The following is a 22,490-nucleotide window of genomic DNA, read 5'->3' on the forward strand; positions in this document are numbered from 1 at the left end:
GCTCTAGGTGGACCTCGTAAACCGTTGTGCAGTGTCTCGCACAAGAGCTCCGCTGGAAAAAAAAAAAAATCCAGTGTTTCTAGCTGGAATGTCCTATATTTGGCTGGTAGATATTTGGCAACCCAAATGATAAGAGCTGGATGCTTTAAAATCTCATTTCATATATATCACACACCATGGTAATTTTACAACTAAGAACAAACATTTATGTTGATTATACTTTTATGTTCTCTGATCCATACTGATTACATATATATATATATATATATATATATATGTAACAGCATGGTCAGCACAAACCATGTTTTTCTTCTTCGCTAGTGTACTCGTAATCAATGTAGTCTGTGTCATTTTTTGTTTTCATGGATTTTGAGAATGAGGGCATATCATGAAACCTGTCCATGTTGGTATCTATTGAATTGGGCTAGCTTCAACCAAGTGACTTAGTAATAATAAATCACACTCCCTGGCTATATATGCATCTCCTATTTGTTTGCACTGAACAAGTCTGGACTCCATCCCAGATTTTTTCTCATTCAGGCTCTCTTAAGCCCATCAACATCGCTCTTCCTCAGAGCGTCTTACGCAGCATGCTCCTCTTGAGCCTCGTATGCGCTTACTGGGGAAAAGCACTTAAAACGCGAGGGCTAAGAATAAAACACTGCCGATGTACTCTCTCAGACTCACTCCTGCCATTAAATGGGTGTATAGAGTCCGCGGGGAGACTCTTCCACTAGCTTCTTAATTCCTCACATGCACTTCTATCCTGTCCTGAGCATCCAGGGAAAACAATCAAGCAACCCACCCTAAAAGAGCCTGAAATACTCTCTCTGTTAACGTTTTAAATAATGAAAGGTGTTCTCAACTGGTGGGTCGCAATCCAAAAATGCATAGCAGGCCTGTTCTGCTAGGGTCGTTGACAGCAGGTTAAAAACAGTGCTAAATGGAAATAATAAAATTAAACTTACCTTATTGTGCATAGTTAGAATAGCAAAATAAATAGGCTTCTCTTAGTTTTTGTTCTTGACGTCAAAGTTTATGCACTCAAACAAAATCTAAAGCATTTTACTGCACATTCATCTGTTACTTAGTTGAAGCTAGCTAAATTAGGTTGATATCAATATGGCAGCTTGGTCTCATGAAATTTACGTGAGCACTGCAACGTTTTTGCAAAACTGAAATTATGTGTTTCATTACACGTTTGGCTTAAGTTTCCAAGTGAAATGTCCAGCGGGGGGCGCCATAACCGAACAAAATTAAGTTGTAATAAGACAAGGTTTTTAAGGTGAATTTTAAATGGATGTTTTAATAAGTAAAATGTACCTCCCTAATCTAAAACTTTACCCTAAACCTAACCAGTAGTGTCTGAAAAGGTAAATGAGAGCTTAACAAAACAGATATCCTTACACTTGACCAACACCTATCCCTAAAATTTGAAACAGAAAAAATAAAACACATTTACTGAGCAACCATGTTATTTTGTGTCACTTCTGTGCCACTTTCACTTGCATGTGTCTTTGGCTGTACTTGAACTGTGGAGGTCAAGCCCAAAGTCCAATGCTTTATCAGGTGAGCTACCAAGCAAACTAATGGTATTGGAATAAGTGTGAATATATAGGTGGATCTGTAATACAAGTGTTAAAATGAATCGTATTTCAAATCATGCGTTAAAGTAAAAGTGTTTTGATATCATAACATATCAGGGGGTGAGAAACAGAGTGAAAAATAAATTTTTATAAAGTCATAATTAGCAATTGTATTTGTTTTTTGTGTGACAATGAATAAAACGCACAGTTGTAGTGCTTCTAGTATACATTTCACCAGAAAACTGCAGCGAAACATAGAACGGAGCACGTAAAAGTAAGTGTTAACTTAAGTTAAGTGTTGACTGCGATATGGACAGGTTGCATGACATGTCCTCATAGGCAAAAAAAAAAAAAAAAATATTAAAATGCAGAAACTAAAGGTAAATAGGCTACATATATTAGGGATGAACATGTTAAATGAGTGCGATTAATTAAATAAAAAATGTGTCAAAAAAAATTATGCAATTAATCATAAATTAATTAATAAATTCTGTAATAAAATTACCTAACTTTGGAGCAATTCAAGCTTGAAGTACATGTAACTTTGTGTTTTTACAAGCTGCATCAGCAGGGGTCAATCAACATGCCTCAGCAAGCAGCACAGCCACAGGAAACATTCTCGACAGCTGGATGCAGCACAACAGAATACAGGGTTCTCAAGACACGATTTTCAAAGTTTCAACTACTTTTAACTTAGCACAGTGTCCTAAAAACACTGCATTTATGATGTTGAAAACCAATGAGATGCTCCAAAAACATCCATCAGTCACTTATGTACACAAACTGACAATAAAAAATAGTGCAGACAGAAATCATGAACGTATCCTATAAGAACAGGACAGATTGACAAACACAACAAAATATACAGTATGTACAGTATATATATATATATATATATATATATATATATATATATATATAAACCTTAGCTACATTAGCTGCTGGAAAGGAAAGGTGTGAATAAAAAGTGTTGCACAACGTCTACTGTTGTAACCTCCATTACCTGATGGAGGGAACGAGACATTGTGTCGATGTAGTGACACTAGGGGTCGATCTTGGGAGCCCCAAACACCTTTGAGCTTTGAGAAAAGGCAAATGGGAATTGGTGAGTGGAATTTGCATGCCACTCCCCCGGACATACGGGTATAAAAGGAGCTAGCTCGCAACCACTCATTCAGGTTTTGCGCTGAGGAGCCTAGACATTGCACAGGGTCTGTGCAAGCAGGCTCACTGGGGGAAACGCATAGTTGCGCAGCCTCCGGGGCCAGCTGTGCGCCAGTGCATCTGTGCCGAGGGGAACCTCTGTCAGAGAATACTAGAGTGGGCAGTGGGAGGATTCCTGGGAAGCAAACAGGTCTACCTTTGCTTCGCTGAACTGACTCCAGATTAGCTGGACCACCTGGGGTGGAGTCTCCGCTCTCCCCTGAGCGTCACCTGTCGTGACAGCGCATCTGCTGTACAGTTGAGGTTGCCCAGGATGTGAGTGGCCCACAGCGACCTCAGAGGAGGAGACGGCTGGTGAGTTGCGACATGCATCAGCAGTTGCGACATGCCCGTTGCACACGGCACCCTGGCCTATCTTGGAGGCGTCTGTCGTAACTACGATGCGCCTGGACACTTGCTGTAAGGGGACAACTGCCTGCAAAAATGCAAGGTCTATCCAAGGGCTGAACGTGCGGCAGCAGATCGGTGTGATGGCCATGCGATGCACGCCATGGCACCATACCCATCTCGGGTCTGAAGCCAGTGCTGGAGCGGTCTCATATGCATCAACCCGAGTGGTTGCGTTTGAGGACGACATATGTCCCAGGAGCCTCTGAAAGTATTTCAGTGGGACCGCTGTCCTCTGCCATAACAACTTCAGGCAGTTCAGCACCGACTGCGCACGCTCGTCCGAGAGGTGCGCCATCATGGATACCGAGTCCAACTCCATCCTGGGAAAGAGATGCTCTGAACCGGGGAGAGCTTGCTCCTTTCCCAGTTGACCCGAAGCCCCAACCTACTGAGGTGCCTGAGCACCAGGTCCCTGTACGCACACAACAGGTCTCGAGAGCGGGCTAGAATCAGCCAGTCGTCGAGATAATTGAGGATGCGGATGCCCACTTCCCTTAGTGGGGCAAGGGTTGCCTCTGTGACTTTCGTGAAGATGTGAGGCAACAGGGACAGACCGAAGGGTAGGACCTTGTACGGATATGACTGGCCCTCGAATGCGAACGGCAGGAAGGGTCTGTGCCGAGGTAAAACCGAAACATGGAAGTAAGCGTACTTCAGGTCTACCGCCGCAAACCAATCTTGATGCCGAATGCATGACAGAATGCGTTTCTGAGTCAGCATCTTAAACAGGAGTCTGTGCAGGGCCCGGTTCAGTACTTGCAGGTCCAAGATTGGCCGCAACCCACTGCCTTTCTTTGATGAAGTAGGGGCTGTAGAACCCTTTCTTCATCTCGGCTGGAGGGACCGGCTCTATCGCATCCTTCCACAGAAGGCTCGCGATCTCTGCACGGAGGGCAGCGGCGTTCTCGCCCCTCACTGAGGTGAAGTGAATGCCACTGAACGCGAGCGGGCGCCGGGCAAACTGAATCGCATAGCTGAGTCGGATCGTCCTGGCCAGCCAGTACGATGGGTTGGAGAGTGCTAGCCATGCCTCCAAACTCCGCACGAGGGGCACCAAGGGGATGACCATGTTTGACTTACCTGTGGGTGGGGCCTCACGGCGGGGAGGAGCCTCACATCTCGAGCTTGTGGCTGTGCTGAGGGAAACATCAAAGCACTTACCTCCCTTCGTATACCCAGCATAGGACTGGTCAGCGACGGGGGAGGGGGCTGAGCGCCCTTGCCGCACGTCGTGACAGCCTGACCGTGGACGTGCCGTGGACGGGTGCACGAAGGCGGGGGGCCCGTGTTAGTAGTGGCCGCGAGTGTTCGGTGTCTGGCTGTCGTGATAACAATGGCCGTAAACACCGGCTGTGTGACCCAGGGAGTGAGGAAACTGCTCTTTCTTTGAGAATGTGGGTACCACAGCCCCTCGGGCGTGTGGCGAAAACAAACAAAAGGGAACACAGGATTCTCCTTCCGGCCCTCCACCAGGGGACGGAGTGGTCTGGATACCAGCTCCAGGGTTCCAGCAGGCCTCTTCTTCCCTGGGTTGTCCGTCTCAGGGGCACTTGGGGCCCTTCCTGGGGCTCTTAGCACCGGGCTGTGAGACAGGGGGTGTCAGCTTCCTGCGGGGTGCTCTACGCCAGGGCTCGGACTGGGGCGGAGCTGCCTGAGTTGCAGCCGCAGGGGGACACCCTCGGCAGCGAGCAGACAGGGTTTGGGACCTTGAACTGCGCCGGGGCAGGATGTGTTGAATCGCCTCCATCTGCTTCTTCACCACTGAGAGCTGCTGGGCGAAGTCCTCAACAGTGTCACCGAATAGGCCAACCTGGGAGACGGGAGCATTGAGGAAGCTGACCTTGTCGGCCTCCTTCATCTTTACCAGGTTCAGCCAAAGGTGGCGCTCCTGGATCACCAAGGTGGACATCTCCTGCCTGAGTGCCCGCACCGTCAAGGGTAGTGAGAGCGGATGAACCCAGAAATCGGGTCCGGGCAGTAAAAGGTGCCAGCCACAACTTTGTGAGTTCTTCGTGCACCTCCGGGAAGAATGGAACCAGGCCAGGTCATGGCCGTGAGTGGTGCTCCGAACCCAGGAACTAATCGTCAAGCCACGAGGGCTCAGGGCAGGGTGGAGGGTTCCAATCCAGCCCGACACTCACGGCGGCCCGGGCAAGCATGGCGGTCAGCTCTGTGTCAGCCTCAGACTAGGCGGTCACACCTGAAGTTGGAAGCCCAGTCGAGTCCTCAGCGTCCGACTGCACCAACCCGCTCTCCATCCTGCTCATGTGCTCTGAAAGAGACATTAAACTTGCCCTGAGGCGAGCTGCCTGTCTCATCCCAGAACTCGACCGGGGCAAATGAGCGTACCAGGGAATGGGAGGTCTGTGGGGGATTACCAGGCGGAACCACTCCCATTGAGGTCCCCAAATCGGCCCCAGCGCTCACCGACCCGGCCTCGTACCCATAGGTAGACGGCCCGGGGAGGGGAGCGGCTGGAGCGGCTTTCCCCCGGAAGAAGGAAAGCCGCGACCGCAACGTTGCCATGGTCATGTTCTTGCAGTGAGAACATGAACCATCCACGAACGGCGCCTCAACGTGACTTCGGCCCAGACACATGAGACAGCGCTTGTGGCCGTCAGAGGCGGAGAGATAGCGACCACAACCAGGAATTACACACAGACGGAAAGACATCTTTAAAAAGACGCTCTCCGTCAGTGCACGCTCTTTTAGAGGAAATATGCTCTTTTATTTGCAAGAATATACACTCTCTAAGCTGTCGAAGCACCCAGGGGCGTACTCTGCATCAATCGTGCAGAGGGGGAGAAAGCCGCTGAAATGCGCCGTATATCCAACAGCATACTCTTCTCGATATGAGGTGAATGGGACGGCAGTGGAACTCGCTGCTCAACACCACTCGGCTCCAATGAAAAAAATCTGAATGAGTGGTTGCGAGCCAGCTCCATTTATACCCATATGTCCGGGGGAGTGGCATGCAAATTCCACTCGCCAATTCCCATTGGCCTTTTCTCAAAGATCAGGTGGTGTTTGGAGCTCCCAAGAGCAACCCCTAGTGTCACTACATCGACACAACGTCGAGTGAGTGACAGATAGGAATTTGAAAACTCAAGGATGCTTGTAGAACATTAAAACACAACAGTATGACACCTTTAATCTTAACTTCTCTTAACTTCAAACTTGAGCGTTTGTCATTTGTTCCTCTTCTACTTGTCATTCAATGGCTTTGTAAAATAGAATATTGCATCCTAGCAGGGATGAATGGATATCGCCATTTCTGCTCATGAATATTAATGAGATTAACTTGATGAGACACTCTATCTGCAATGTGCTGTGCTGTACAGGCAGGCCTGATCATAACAGATTACTGAATGACAGCTTCTACAGCTGTACACGAGTTGGACTTGTGCCTATGAGAAAGTCAGACATAAAGACAGTGGCTGGGTCAAGATTATCTGTGCTGTGTGCTGTTGAGATGAAAAAGAACATGGCAATTTCTCTGATGAATATAATACCTCAATAATAATTGAGCATGCTCAGAACATTTTTTTTCCCTTTTCTGTGCTCTTAAAAAAACCCAAGTTCAAGATTGCATTTTTTGATGCAGTTTGATTCAAAAGGAGCAAGGAACAATTTTGACAGTATTTATCGAGGATGTTTAGAAATTGAACAAACCTCTAACTCTAATTATTACACTTGGGCAGAAACTTGTCCCACACCATTTGTGCTATAGCCATAAATAATACCTTAAGTACTAATAGTGCTAGTAACCACTAAGAAGATCATAGCAACTGCATAGAACACTTTAGCAACCAACTAGAACACCACTCGTGGTGGCAAGTTTTGTACAGACAAGCACCTCCACATTTTCTAAATTAGTGGAAATGCATTCGACTAAAACACTTCTTTGTGCATAACTGCATACTGCAAAAAATGTGTTCCTAATAAGTTTTTAATTAGTCTATTTTACTAGTTTTCCAGTAAGAAAATGTAAAAATAAATTTACCTGAGAACCAAAACTATCTAAGATATTTAGACTTGTTTTCATATAATATATCTTCATTTGTTTATTTATTTTTTTTATACATGTTCATTCTGTTTTTCCACTTGTTTTAAGTATACATGAGTGAAAACAGGTGAAGAAAACAAGCTTAAATTGACAATTTTGTTTTAAGGGTTTTTAAGAATACTTTCACCAATAAAGTAACAAAAAAAAAAAACATTATTAAAAATGGTATTTTTTTGTAGGGCTGTCAATCAATTCAAATTTTTAAATTAATGAATTACATGACCAGCCAATTAATTCATCAAATTAATCACAATTAATCACATACAGTATATCAATGATTTCTGAGAAAGACCCCCAAATGAAGATAGTTCAATATGAATAATACACTTAAATTAGAATAAATATTAAATACATACATACAGTCGACAGCAATGCATTTTGCATCTGAGTTTGTCAATCTGTCCTGTTCTCAGAGGACGTGTTTAGTCTGTGCCTTATATTTAGTTGGTCTTTGTAGTACATATTCATCAGACGGACACTTTTGGAGCATCTCATTGTTTTCATCATCATAAACGGCGCAAGTTAAAAGCATTTGAAACTTTGAAAATTGTGTCTCAAGATCGCTGCATTATGTTGTGCTTCATCAAGCTGTCAAGCACATGTTCTGTGTGAGCGCCTCTCATTCTTTAAGGTTTGTTGAGGCGTGCTGACTGCCCCCTGCTGACACGGTTCGTTAAAGCACAAAGTTACATGTTCTTCAAATGTTAATTTCTCTGATAGATTTTACACACGATAGGCATGATTAATTGCGTTCTGCCTCTTTCCTCTTTTTCTATAATTAGTTTTATGTTTTGCACTAAGCATATCTTTAAAAATAACTGGCTGCTTCTGTTTGCATCTCTTAAAATGAATATCCCATATCGGTCTCTGAAAAGTTAAATGAAGAAGGAAGTGTAGCTTGGGTATTGGGTATATACAGTACCTTCCATTCCTGTATGTGTCAAACACCCGATCGACAGTTCAAATACACTTCTTCAGCCAGTAAATCTCCAGCCTGTTTCCTAGTACACCCACAACATTAGAATGATGATTAAATAATAAAATCCAGCAAACGGATAATGAATTAATGCAAACTAGCTGTAGCAGAGGGCAGCTTAGTCTTAACAATGAATGAGCTGCAAAATCAGTGTGACTCATCAGCCTGCAGGTGATCATACATATTCTCACGCACAAATTGAATAAGCTGCACAATTATCAGACAACACCACAGCAGCAATGGAGACAAATGATGATACACTGCAAATCACTTACTGTATAGATGGTATAGCATTGGTCATTGTTATACTAATTTATGAGGTATATCCTATAATATACATACATATCAATCAAATCAAATCAAATCACTTTATTGTCACACAGCCATATACACAAGTGCAATGGTGTGTGAAATTCTTGGGTGCAGTTCCGATCAACATAGCAGTCGTGACAGTGATGAGACATATACCAATTTACAATAACATCAAATTAACACAACGCAATTTAAACATCTGTTATACATAATTAAACTCGACTTAAAACATCAAATTAACACAACACAATTTAAACATCTGTTATACATAATTACACTCAACTTAAAACATCAAATTAACACAACACAATTTAAACATCTGTTATACACAATTACACTCAACAATATACAAATAATAACATACACTGTACAGTATACAATATGCTGTTTTTTTTTTTTTTTTGTTTTTTACTATATAGATACTATGTAGATACACATTATTCAATAAAAATTAAAATATATATGAAAAAAGTATATATATATAGAATGTACAGTATTGTACTGTATTGACATTCAGGCTGTCGGTTGATAGTCAGTTGTTAAGAGAGAACATAATATAATAACAGTAATATAATTTATGACAGTCCGGTGTGAGATAAAAGAGTAATAAAGTGCAGGGCTGATGTATTTTGATCGTGGGAGATCAAGAGTTCAGAAGTCTGATTGCTTGGGGGAAGAAGCTATCATGGAGTCGGCTGGTGCGGGTCCTGATGCTGCGATACCGCCTACCTGATTGTAGCAGTGAGAACAGCCCATGGCTCGGGTGGCTGGAGTCTCTGATGATCCTCCGAGCTTTTTTCACACACCGCCTTGTATATATTTCCTGGAGGGAGGGAAGCTCACCTCCGATGATGTGTTTGGCAGTTCGCACCACCCTTTGCAGTGCTTTGCGGTTGTGGGCAGTGCTATTGCCGTACCAGGCGGAGATACAGCCAGTCAGGATGCTCTCCACAGTGCAGGTGTAGAACCGTGTGAGGATGTGGCGGTTCATTCCAAACTTCCTCAGCCGTCTCAGGAAGAAGAGGCGCTGATGAGCCTTCTTCACAACGACTTCAGTGTGGACGGACCATGTGAGTTCCTCAGTGATGTGGACACCCAGGAACTTGAAGCTGCTGACTCTCTCCACTGGTGCTCCATTGATGGTGATTGGACTGTGTTCTCTGTCTTTTCTCCTGAAGTCCACCACAAGCTTATATATATATATATAACTCAGCAAAAAAAGAAACGTCCATTTTTCAGGACACTGTATTTTAAAGATAATTTTGTAAAAATCCAAATAACTTTACTGATCTTTATTGTAAAGGGAACCATAAACAATTAATGAACATGCACCTGTGGAACGGTCGTTAAGACACTAACAGCTTACAGATGGTAGGCAATTAAGGTCACAGTTATAAAAACTTAGGACACTAAAGAGACCTTTCTGCTAACTCTGAAAAACACCAAAAGAAAGATGCCCAGGGTCCCTGCATGGAGGCATGAGGACTGCAGATGTGGCCAGGGCAATAAATTGCAATGCCCATACTGTGAGACGCCAAAGACAGTGCTACAGGGAGACAGGAAGGACAGCTGATCATCCTCGCAGTGGCAGACCACGTGTAACAACACCTGCACAGGATTGGTACATCTGAATATCACACCTGCGGGACAGGTACAGGATGGCAACAACAACTGCCTGAGTTACACCAGGAATGCACAGTCCCTCCATCAGTGCTCAGACTGTCCGCAATATGCTGAGAGAGGCTGGACTGAGGGCTTGTTGGCCTGACATCACCAGCAACAACGTCATCTATGGGCACAAACCCACCTTTGCTGGACCAGACAGGACTGGCAAAAAGTGCTCTTCACTGACGAGTTGCGGTTTTGTCTCACCAGGGGTGATGGTCGGACTCACATTTATTGTCGAAAGAATGAGCGTTACACCGAGGCCTGTACTCTGGAGCGTGATTGATTTGGAGGTGGAGGGTCTGTCATGGTCTGGGGCGGTGTGTCACAGCATCATCGGACTGAGCTTGTTGTCACTGCAGGCAATCTCAATGCTGTGCGTTACAGGGAAGACGTCCTCCTCCCTCATGTGGTACCCTTCCTGCAGGCTCATTCTGACATGACCCTCCAGCATGACAATGCCACCAGCCACACTGCTCGTTCTGTGCGTGATTTCCTGCAAGACAGGAATGTCAGTGTTCTGCCATGGCCAGCAAAGAGCCCGGATCTCAGTCCTATTGAGCAAGTCTAGGACCTGTTGGATTGCAGGGTGAGGGCTAGGGCCATTCCCCCCAGGATCCGGGAACTTGCAAGTGCTTTGGTGGAAGAGTGGGGTAACATCTCACTGCAAGAATTGGCAAATCTGGTGCAGTCCATGAGGAGGAGATGTACTGCAGTACTTAATGCAGCTGGTGGCCCCCCCCCCCTTTGTTCAGGGACACATTATTCAATTTCTGTTAGTCACATGTCTGTGAAAATTGTTCAGTTTATGTCTTGGTTGTTGAATCTTTTTATGTTCATACAAATATTTACACATGTTAAGTTTGCTGAAAATAAAAGCAGTTGAAAGTGAGAGGACATTTGAGAGTCAGCAGCTTCAAGTTCCTGGGTGTCCACATCACTGAGGAACTCACATGGTCCATCCACACTGAAGTCGTTGTGAAGAAGGCTCATCAGCGCCTCTTCTTCCTGAGACGGCTGAGGAAGTTTGGAATGAACTGCCACATCCTCACATGGTTCTACACCTGCACTGTGGAGAGAATCCTGACTGGCTGTATCTCCGCCTGGTACGGCAATAGCACCGCCCACAACCGCAAAGCACTGCAAAGGGTGGTGCGAACTGCCAGACACATCATCGGAGGTGAGCTTCCCTCCCTCCAAGAAATATATACAAGGCGGTGTGTGAAAAAAGCTCGGAGGATCATCAGAGACTCCAGCCACCCGAGCCATGGGCTGTTCTCACTGCTACAATCAGGTAGGCGGTATCGCAGCATCAGGACCCGCACCAGCCGACTCCATGATAGCTTCTTCCCCCAAGCAATCAGACTTCTGAACTCTTGATCTCCCACGATCAAAATACATCAGCACTGCACTTTATTACCCTTACTCTTATATCTCACACCGGACTGTCATAAATTATATTATTATTATTATATTATGTTCTCTCTTAACAACTGACTATCAACCGACAGCCTGAATGTCAATACAGTACAATACTGTACATTATATATATATATATATATATATATATATATATATATATATATATATATATATATATATACTTTTTTTATATATATTTTTATTTTTAATTTTCATTGAATAATGTGTATCTATATAGTAAAAAAAAAAAAAAAACAGCGTATTGTATACTGTACAGTGTATGTTATTATTTGTATATTGTTGAGTGTAATTATGTGTATAACAGATGTTTAAATTGTGTTGTGTTAATTTGATGTTATTGTAAATTGGTATATGTCTCATCACTGTCACGACTGCTATGTTGATCGGAACTGCACCCAAGAATTTCACACACCATTGCACTTGTGTATATGGCTGTGTGACAATAAAGTGATTTGATTTGACATTTCTTTTTTTGCTGAGTTTATATATATATATATATATATATATATATATATATACACACTGCCGGCCAAAAGCTTGAAATAATGTACAGATTTTGCACTTATGGTAAGAAATTGGTACTTTTATTCACCAAAGTGGCATTCAACTGATCACAATGTATAGTCAGGACATTAATAACGTGAAAAATTACTATTACAATTTGAAAAACAATTTCAGAACTTCTTAAACTACTTCAAAGAGTTCTCATCAAAATATCCTCCACATGCAGCAATGACATCTTTGCAGATCCTTGGCATTCTAGCTGTCAGTTTGTCCAGATACTCCTGTAGCACTTGCCATAGATGTGGCTGTTTTGTCAGGCACTTCTCACGCACCTCACAGTCTAGCTGATCACACAAAAGCTCAGTGGGGTTAAGATCCATAACACTCTTTTCCAATTATCTGTTGTCTGATGTCTGTGTTTCTTTGCCCACTCTAAACTTTTCTTTTTGTTTTTCTGTTTCAAAAGTGGCTTTTTCTTTGCAATTCTTCCCATAAGGCCTGCACCCCTGAGTCTTCTCTTTACTGTTGTACATGTAACTGGTGTTGAGCGGGTAGAATTCAATGAAGCTGTCAGCTGAGGACATGTGAGGAGTCTATTTCTCAAACTAGAGACTCTGATGTACTTATCCTCCTGTTTAGTTGTACATCTGGCCTTCCACATCTCTTTCTGTCCTTGTTAGAGCCATTTGTCCTTTGTCTTTGAAGACTGCAGTGTACACCTTTGTATGAAATCTTCAGTTTTTTTGGCAATTTCAAGCATTGTATAGCCTTCATTCCTCAAAACAATGATTGACTGATGAGTTTCTAGAGAAAGCTGTATCTTTTTTGCCATTTTTGACCTAATATCGACCTTAAGACATGTCAGTCTATTGCATACTGTGGCAAGTCAAAAACAAACACAAAGACAACGTTGAGCTTCATTTAACGAACCAAATAGCTTTCAACTGTGTTTGATATAATGGCAAGTGATTTTCTAGCACCAAATTAGCAATTTAGCATGATTACTCAAGGATAAGGTGTTGGAGTGATGGCTGCTGGAAATGGGGCCTGTCTAGATTTGATCAAAAAGGACTTTTTTTCAAATAGTGATGGTGCTGTTTTTTTTTTTTACATAAGTAATGTCCTGACTCTACTTTGTGATCAGTTGAATGCCACTTTGGTGAATTAAAGTACCAATTTCCTTCCGAAACATCAACATCATATATATATATATATATTCTTTTGTAAAACAAACCCATGTAATATAGTTTCAAAGAGAGAGGAATAGTTTATTATTAAAGGTGGCCTTATCATACCTTTTTCATAATTTCATAAATCATAATTTAGTTTTTCATGACCGTTTTCCATACCCTCTCTGACCAGAATGATTAAACTGACTGTTTTTTGCTGATGTGCTTTTAAGACTTATATGTGATCACTTTCTTCACATGTGAAATGAGAAACAGTGCTGACAGGTTGCAGGTTTGCTATTGTATCCAATACAAATGGCACTGTTCCATCCTTCAATAACTACCTCTTTGCAAAGCTTGCATTAAATTGTTATACGTTCACATAACAATTCATGCTGAAATGTGTCATAATAACTAATAAGATTAGACTGAAGCATCAGAGATTTTATTGAAAATAAACTTCAGTCAATTATTTTTATTCGTTTTTGGGAATCAAACTCACAAACGCTGCTAGCGGCATACTTTACCATTATTGAACTACAGGATTTATGTTGGAATGGATATGCAAAACTGTAGGTGCTACACACAACTAACAAATGTCTTCCACATCTTACTCTTATCGCTAGTTACTGTGTATGCCAGGGGTCTGGAACCTTTTTTCACTAAGGAGCCCATTTTTGGTTGATATATTTTTTTGAAAGATCCATAGCACAAACAAATAATTACCTATTTTAAAAAACAAAGTTTTTCAATAAAATAAAATGTTTATATTGCCCATAGACTACTCAAAAACAAACAAATATGCAAAAATTAATAGGTAACATGTTGCAATATGGAATTGAGTATATGTGTTTGTGCGGTTTTCCATAAAATTACTTCATTTTACAATTGTTCATGAAAAATGTAACTTCCCTTTTGGGCTGGGCAATATGTAAAAAATATTTTAACGATAATCGCCTTTAAAATATTGTGATATCAGATTATATGGTCAACACCCCTGCCAAGGGTCGGTGAATATTTTTGCTTTATTGATTTTGCTTTAAAAATGTAATTAATTTATTGAAACATGGAAAACTTAAACAAAAAACATTTCTAAATTCAAATTTCACTTTAAACAAAATGAAAAAGCAATTAAAATAACAAAGTGATTAAAAGATCTTATATATAACCACCTCCCCAAATCCAAACATTTACCATCTCCAATGGCCCCATTTGCTATCACGCAAGCATCTGTCAATGACACCAGGTGCAAAATTACTAATAGCCTACAAATTAAGAACTAAAGACAATTATAAATGTAAAGATAATTATAATAATTATCATAATAAATAAACCTAATAAATTACCTTGTGTTCCCAAAAAATACTGCCAAATGTGTGTTCTTATTCGAATGTGTTTGTATTGCATTGTGGTAATACAGTTAATGCTGCCTAAAGACAATAAAATAGAACTCAATTTTAGATTCAAGGTAAACGTGTCTTGTATTACTTTATGATTTAATCACTTTTGTCTTTGTTTCTTTAATACAAAGATATATATTACCGAACCTGCAGAGTTGCGTTCGTTTTTAACAAAGAGCCACTTGTGGCTTGCAAGCCATAGGTTCCCGACCCCTGCTCTAGACTGTCATGCTAACAGCAATAATAGCTTTGCATTTTTCTGGTATTTAACAGTATTGTTATCTTTTCTACATCCAAGATCATAATAACAGTTTCATGGTGTGGAGTGCTCGCACAATCTGTGGCCATATACACACAAACTGTGAGTGCATTTACAAAAAGATATGGGTGGTCAATATAAATGAAGTAGCACTAAGCTTAATTTGCTATTTTTGTGAGAAATAGGACAATGCACCATCTATGCATATGAGAACCATCTATTCTTGCCAACTGATCTCATGAAAATTACATGAATGTGGTGATATTTTTGCAATGTGACATTACATGGTTCATAACACGTATTGCGGCAGTTCCGAGGTGAAATGTCCACTGTGTGGTGCCATAAGCGAGTAACAGTAAATGTTTTTAAGGTTAATGCTTTATTGAGCTTTAAATCAACAAAACCTACCATAAACCTTAAACCTAAACCACGTCATTTTGTGATGTTTCTATGACACTTTTGGACTTGTTGACTTGCGTGCTCTTCAGGACTTCAGGAATCACAAGTGCATTGCGATAGCGTTACCTTCAAAAGTCTGTGCCTTTAATCTGGAAGTGTTATTATTCAGGTAAGCTGACAGTTCGCACTTATGTCCACTATATTGCCCCTTGCGGCAACGTTGAGAATGCAATGTGTATATGCATTGTGTTCTAAATTGCATTCTTCCACATTTTGGAATGTGACAATGCACAAAATCAAGCTTGCATGGCAAGAAGCGACTGCGTTAACATACTTGCGTTAGTTTAAACCTTAAGACTTGAGCATGTACAGTCCATGACCATGCCCGATGACTTTGTGCATGATGTATTGCATACCACTGCACTGCACTTAAGATGTAGTGCTCTTAGGGTTTTAGTATGTTTTCCCACAGTATGTTTTCATTGTATATTAAACTCTTTTAATTAAAAAGATCAAGTTAAATTACATGTTTCATTTATGACCCATTTAATACAGTTTTAAAGGACGTTTAATCAAAATGTAGTTTTTTAAGTACACACTACACATTCAGACAACATAAAAAAATAAAATAAATAAACGCTGTGAGCCAACCGCATCATTTGGACTGTGTTCATAAGGTCTGTGTCAGGACTTTGGTGATTTTGGTCTTTCTAATTGAAAGTGTTACAGCATAGGTGCAAGCATGTCTGAATTATAATGAGATGAATCAAGGCTGCAGGTCTTTTGGTGACCCAGAGGGGAAGCCCTGGAGGGAGACCCTCACTGTGATGTGATATGGAAGTCCTGCCTAGATACACTGCATAATCAAGAGTGTAATACTGAACACACACACACACACAGAGAACTTCAAGGGAACTCGTTATCTAGCAGTAAGATAGTAGCCACGAGTACGCACTTTGTAGACACAGTGTAGTGTTGCAACCTATTTATTCAGTAGCATGATATTAATTCAGCATTTTTCAAAATAGTGTAGCTTTTCTTGTAACCAGCTACTTTTTTTCCTCAACAAAAAGCAGTATAGCATGGTAAAACTAAAAGTTTGATTAATTCCAGTGAATCAGCTCGTCCAGACAGTTTATGAACCGTTCATAAACTTTGCACAGTTCAGATTTTAAAAAAAAGAAAATATTGAAAAACAAATCAAACGGATGTGCAATCTCCTGGTGACTTCCTCCATTTCTACAAAGTAGTTGTAGTGGTTCACAAAAAAATTATTTTCGAAATTTTCATGCCATGATCGTGGAGGCAGAAACATTTATGACGTAGCCATTCGGACTTACTAGACCGTATCTAGCCTACAGCTTCAGAAGGACTGGTTTAGGAAGAACACATCTTTACAAGGCTTCAGCCTTTTGTTTGAGAAGCACCCAACGTAACTGGTAACCAGTTATCGGCCTCAAAGTATGTGGAGCTCCAGGTCACACCTACCGATGGCGTGGACCAATGGCAGTAGGAAGGTGTTTAGCTGCCAGTAGAACGTTTCCTGAATGTTCACCCTGGCAAGCGCCTAGAATTGTTTCCACCTTTCACCCCACTAGCTATGGTCCTGATTGTAGCTATAAAACCACTTTTAGCCTGACTGTAGTTTATTGGTTTAAATTCTGAGTAACTTGTTGCTTGGCAAACTATAGTAGCTAACTCAACACAGCACTTAGGATGTGTTATGATTGGACTTTATAAGACTGTGGGGCCTTTAACAGACCGGGCCAAAGTTTCTGTTATAATTGCTTGTGTGACACTGGCTCTTTGGTTGGCCAGCTGTTCCAAGCCTCTTCTCATTGGTATGCCATGCCTCATTTCACCAATGGCCTATCAGCCTAATAAAGCTGACAGTCTCTATGATGTCAACAAATCTGCTTTATAGTTGTCAATTAATTGTCCATAGACTTAGAGGTGAGTTATCATCACACTGGACTCAGTGTTCTTTCAAAGAGGGTCTCTAATAAATCATGTTCTGTCATCTGGCGGCAGTCGTCTTGAGGGACTTTATTGAGTGTTGCCTCACCTCAGTTCAACTGTTAACACACAGTTGTATGCAAATTAACCTATGCAGTCTGTTGTTTTTAATATACCACACCCTTTATCAAACTGTGTTTGGGTCCTTTGCCTATGAGCAAAAGAGGAACAAAGAAAGATCCTAATTTTGAAAAGTTGAGCCACTTAAAAAACAATTTGCTGCCAGATGGAGCTAATTAACAAAATGAGTTCTCACAATATCAAGTAGGGTAATACTTTCTACAGTAGGGATGCAGTGTTGAGAAGTATAAATAACTGAGGCAGCGCCCTTACACAAAATCTAGAGTTTTGGCAAACTTGCCACAAATTCGACACTCATTAGTTTCACATGCAAATGAGCTTTGGTTTGCTGCAGGTTCACCACTACCAGATAGAGGTGCAGACTTCTGACAAACATTTTCGGTGAATAGCAAGCTCATTTGCATGTGAAAATAATGAGTGGTGAATTTGTGGCAAGTTTGCCAGAACTCCAGATTTTTTGAAAGGGCGCTACTAATCTAACTGGAGTTTTCTTTCATGTCATTACAACCCTTCCAATTTCAACCTCGGCAACTTGGGCATCTAGAGTTCTGAGTTCCTCACTGGTAAAATGACTTTGCTTGGCCATCTCATACCTAATGGCTTCATTAGCAATTAATACAGTTATAACGTTTCCATCTGGTTTAGCCTTAGGGGTTTATCACTATAGTGCTCTTCAACAACGCATTTAACCACAGGTCTTACCATGGGGACTGTACTGGCGATTGGTCAGTTATTAGTTACCTAGGTTAACTATGTCAAGATTTATATTTTGGTCTGTTTCTCAGACATGTATAAAACCACTTGAGTCATAAGGATTACCTTTATGCTGCCTTTATGTCCTTTTTGAAGCCTGAAAGTTTTGGACCTCATTGACTTGCATTGTATGGATATATTCATCTCATATCTCCATCAAATATGTGTTCCTTTTGCAGAAGAAAGGAAGTCGTGTAAGTTTGAAATGAAATGAGGGTAAGTGAGGGTGAGAATGATCATTTATGGGTAACTAGCCCTTTAACTAATTTTCAAATTTTTCAGATACAAAGCACTGAATTTCTTGAATCAAAGCTCTAAGTACATATAAAGATAATTTTATAATATGGTTATTGTTTTATGCTAATTTTTTATTTTTTTATTTTTAACAAAAATAAAACTTAAGTATTCAGTCCCTGTGTAGCAGGGTCTGTTTACGCAGATGAAAAATGATTGTCTTAAAGAGGACAATGTTGCCCACAGTTGTCCTCTACCTGTGAATAATTAAAATAATTACTTATTCCAGAAAAAGCCCCACAGTTAAGGGATCATTATTCCGTTTGAATAATCTAACAGATATCGGGGATAATGAAGACAAAAGAACATTTCAAAGAAGTTCGAGAGATAAATTAAAAGAAATGCATGAATTAGGAGAAGGATACAAATACAAGGATCCCGATGTCCCAGTGGACACTTGGTATAATTATGAAACAACCCAGATACTGGATGAAGACACTGCCTGTAGGGTTGTGCTCCTTTCAGAACTGAATTAAAAAATGTACTTTACATTCCAAGTCAACTCCTAGATTCAAAATGAATTTGAGCTGAAGTAGCAAACAGGACATGGAATTGTAATTTGAATTTAGGTACTTGAATTAAAGTAGAATTCAATTCAACTGAATTCATATGCAGTAATTGCAGTCAGTGTAGTTTTTAATGATCCATTTCAATGTGCATTACCCATAAACATGTTATCTTACACCTATCATATGGGGTATTTCCAGAAACATTAGGAAACTTTTGTAGTTTTACTCACACGTATATTCTAAGGATGCACTGAAATGAAAAATTTGGGGCGATACCGTTTTTAACAAAAACCTATACACTGATACTGATATTTTGCCATCGGATCACTGTTTTGCTTAAGAATTGTGCTTTAAAAAATGGATAAAGAGGTACAAAAGCTATTCATTGTTCTATCAATAAACAATTTCTGTAACACTTTACAATAAGGTTGCATTATTTAGCATTAGTTAACTACATCAGTAAACATGAAATAACAATGAACAATACTTTTACCACATGTATTAATCTTGGTTAATGTTATTTTTAAGTGTTTACTGGTGTTGTTGTCTTCCCCCTCCCCTCTTTTCTCCCTCTCTTCTCTCCACAGGAATTGCAGTTGTTGAGTATTTATGAATTTATCTATATTCTGTTCCTGCACTCTTTGTTAAAAATGTATTTACTGTAGATAGTTCGAAAGTTTGATTTTGTATGTTTTGCTGTGCAATGCGTGTGTAATTCTAATGTTCAAATTAAATAAAGTGTGTGTTTTATTGAACACATAAAATGTATATTTCAGTGATTGTGTGCTTCAATTTCAGATACAATCTCAATTTATTATTACAGGTGCTCAAAAGGAGTATTTGAGGAGTGGTCATGTGAAATGTATCTTAACATTCTAAATGTTTGTTTTATTCCGTTTTCCCACTAATCACTAGAATGGTCATAACTTTTAAACAATAGATTATATTTCTAATCTGTCTGCTATTCTACAATGCCCACAAAATTATGTATATTTCATACACTCTAAGTTTCCCTCTAGCTTGTAAATAAAATGGTTGAAAATGCAGTTGTCTGATGAAGTATGGCGGCAGGAGAAGATTTTTGTAAAAATTGCTGTGTGAAATCTTATTGTTAAAGGATGATTAGCCATAAATAATCATACATATATTTATATCATTTGAAAGCCCTAGTTCTTCTCTTCAATATGGTATATACAGTTCAGGTGTGTGATGTTATATGAATATGAATGTAATATGAATATCATATTCTGGCACAGAATGGAATTTTCTGAATTAAGGGTTAATGTGGAGAAAAATGTTTAGTTTTTTCAGTTCTAAACAACAGAACTCACATTTTACATTACAAAAAACATATCTACATGCTTTTTCGAATACCATTTATTTTGGTAGGTATTTCCTTATATTACATACAGAAAAACTTATGAACAAACCATTGGTTTTTCATATCAAAATTTTCATGCTTATGGCCAATATGCTGGTGGTTTTAATTTGGTCAATATTCGGCTGATAAGTATGTATGACCGATACAACGGTTTATCGCAACTGCATTCCTTGTTTTTCTGTATACAGAGTACTCTGTACTTTGAAATTATTTACTATGCAGTCTTCGGAAATAAACATACACTGTACTCACACACTTCCATATTTCATGTATGGTATACACTGGCATGTTCTGGACAGTCTGTGTATTTGTTGGGTTTGTTCTCTGTGTCATCTGAAGACAACGTTTAGTTATGATGGAAGAAAATTGTGTTTTTGAGTTACATTTATTATTAAATTAAATATATAACCAAGGTGGATGAACACCTTTTTTTCTTGATAACATTTTGCAATGTTGTATGATTTGTTTTCTTTTTTTAATTAAAATTTTTTTTGATGGTGTTTTGGTGTTAATTTTTGACTGTAATGAACTTGATGAGGAATATGCCTTATCATCTGAGGGGAAAAATGCATCATGGAATCAAAACAACATAATTAGTCAAAATTAATGATGTAATTATTTATGCTTTGTCGCAAAACTTTTGGGTGACTGTTGCATTACTTTGAGTTGCAATTCAGTAAATTCCTCTTTCTAGCATTCCCATTCAAATTACACTTCAACATCCTGTGGGGCATAGCCAATTGAACCTTCATTAAACTCTGCACCCCTTGGTTACCGTTACTCACTCTGACAAGCTTTCTCATTGGAAAAAATGGGAGTTTGCTGTAAACAGTGCAGTTTCTAGCAAAATATTCTCATAAACTGTAGATGGTGAATCAGAATCGTGGCAAATGACGTTATGACAGTCACCTTAAAAGATAAAAATGTAATTTGATGGTGATTGCACACCTGATAACATTAGTGAGCAGAACTGCTCTTTGGACAGGGTTGGGAACCACTGATGTAGACAATGCATTGTGCTAAAATACAGTGTGTATAGTTTGTATATTACCTTAGCAGTGGGCCAACCAACCCATTTAACTATCAGTCATCGCATTGGCAAATATTACTGCATTGGCTAGCTTTTCCCTGGCCAAGTATCCTTAATAGCCTGATTAATGTTTCCGTGATGATATTACATTTGACATGTACAGATTGAGCTGCTACCACATGCTGGTACTGTACAAGACCCTATATAAAGAGATGAACCAAAACCATGACATGAAACTGACTTGATGTGAAACATTTTGCTTTAGTGAAAGGCTGGTTGCCAAAGCAAAGATTAATGTCATACACACCAGATCCAAGAGATTGCTGCTGGACACTCACCATTAACAGTGCATTCATATTCCTGGCAGGACAGTTCTTAAGCATTTACGAATTACTACATCTTACTTATTCCACTCCCAGACTTTAAAGTAGGAGACATCAAGCTAAGTATCCACATGAGAGACAATTCAAATAAGCTTTCCTCTGAGAGGGTCGCAAATGGAAGGACAGCCCTGCTGTAGGGTACAAACAACAGCTTACAAATCCACATTTCAAACTGTAATATTGAAATTGCTAGGATGATTCCTATATAGTTTTCCCTCTCTATAGTGTGTCCATAAATATCCAACATAATCAGCATTCGTGCAACAGTATATTTCACTAAAATATGCACTAAAATTAATGTTCCCTGTATTATAGTATATACTGCATATGTCAAGATAAGTAAGCAGCAACTGAACTTAGTTAAAAATTGAAGACATTTTCCAACTCATCCATGAAGCCTCAGCTGTCAACGGAAGAAGCTTCTCGGATGAGTTGCGAAATGTCAGACTTGATGAGTGGTGGGAGCTTTAGCAGACATACTCTAGCAAATTTAATGACTAGAATTCTTTATATAAATCTAGAATATGTAACTACTCCACCATCTGTTCACATGAAACATTCCTGCATGTCCAGGTCCAGCAACTTCTACATCATTATACTAGGAAGTCTGATTCATTTGAAGGATTTGGTTCATTCAAACCATTCGTTTC

The 22,490-nt window shown here is 40.0% G+C and overlaps 1 protein-coding gene across 1 annotated transcript in view; it reads left to right on the top strand.

Annotated features, from left to right (window-relative positions):
- Positions 1 to 20,017, top strand: part of LOC127430425 (D(1)-like dopamine receptor) — a 37,845-nt gene extending 17,828 nt beyond the window's left edge. Inside the window, exon 2 of the mRNA XM_051680182.1 lies at positions 19,634 to 20,017. The gene's annotated coding sequence lies outside the window, so the exon portion shown is untranslated. The remainder of the gene's footprint in view (positions 1 to 19,633) is intronic.
- Positions 20,018 to 22,490: the final 2,473 nt, after the last annotated feature.

Source organism: Myxocyprinus asiaticus, chromosome 40 (genome assembly GCF_019703515.2).
Source record: "Myxocyprinus asiaticus isolate MX2 ecotype Aquarium Trade chromosome 40, UBuf_Myxa_2, whole genome shotgun sequence".
Classification (NCBI taxonomy): Eukaryota; Metazoa; Chordata; class Actinopteri; order Cypriniformes; family Catostomidae; genus Myxocyprinus; species Myxocyprinus asiaticus.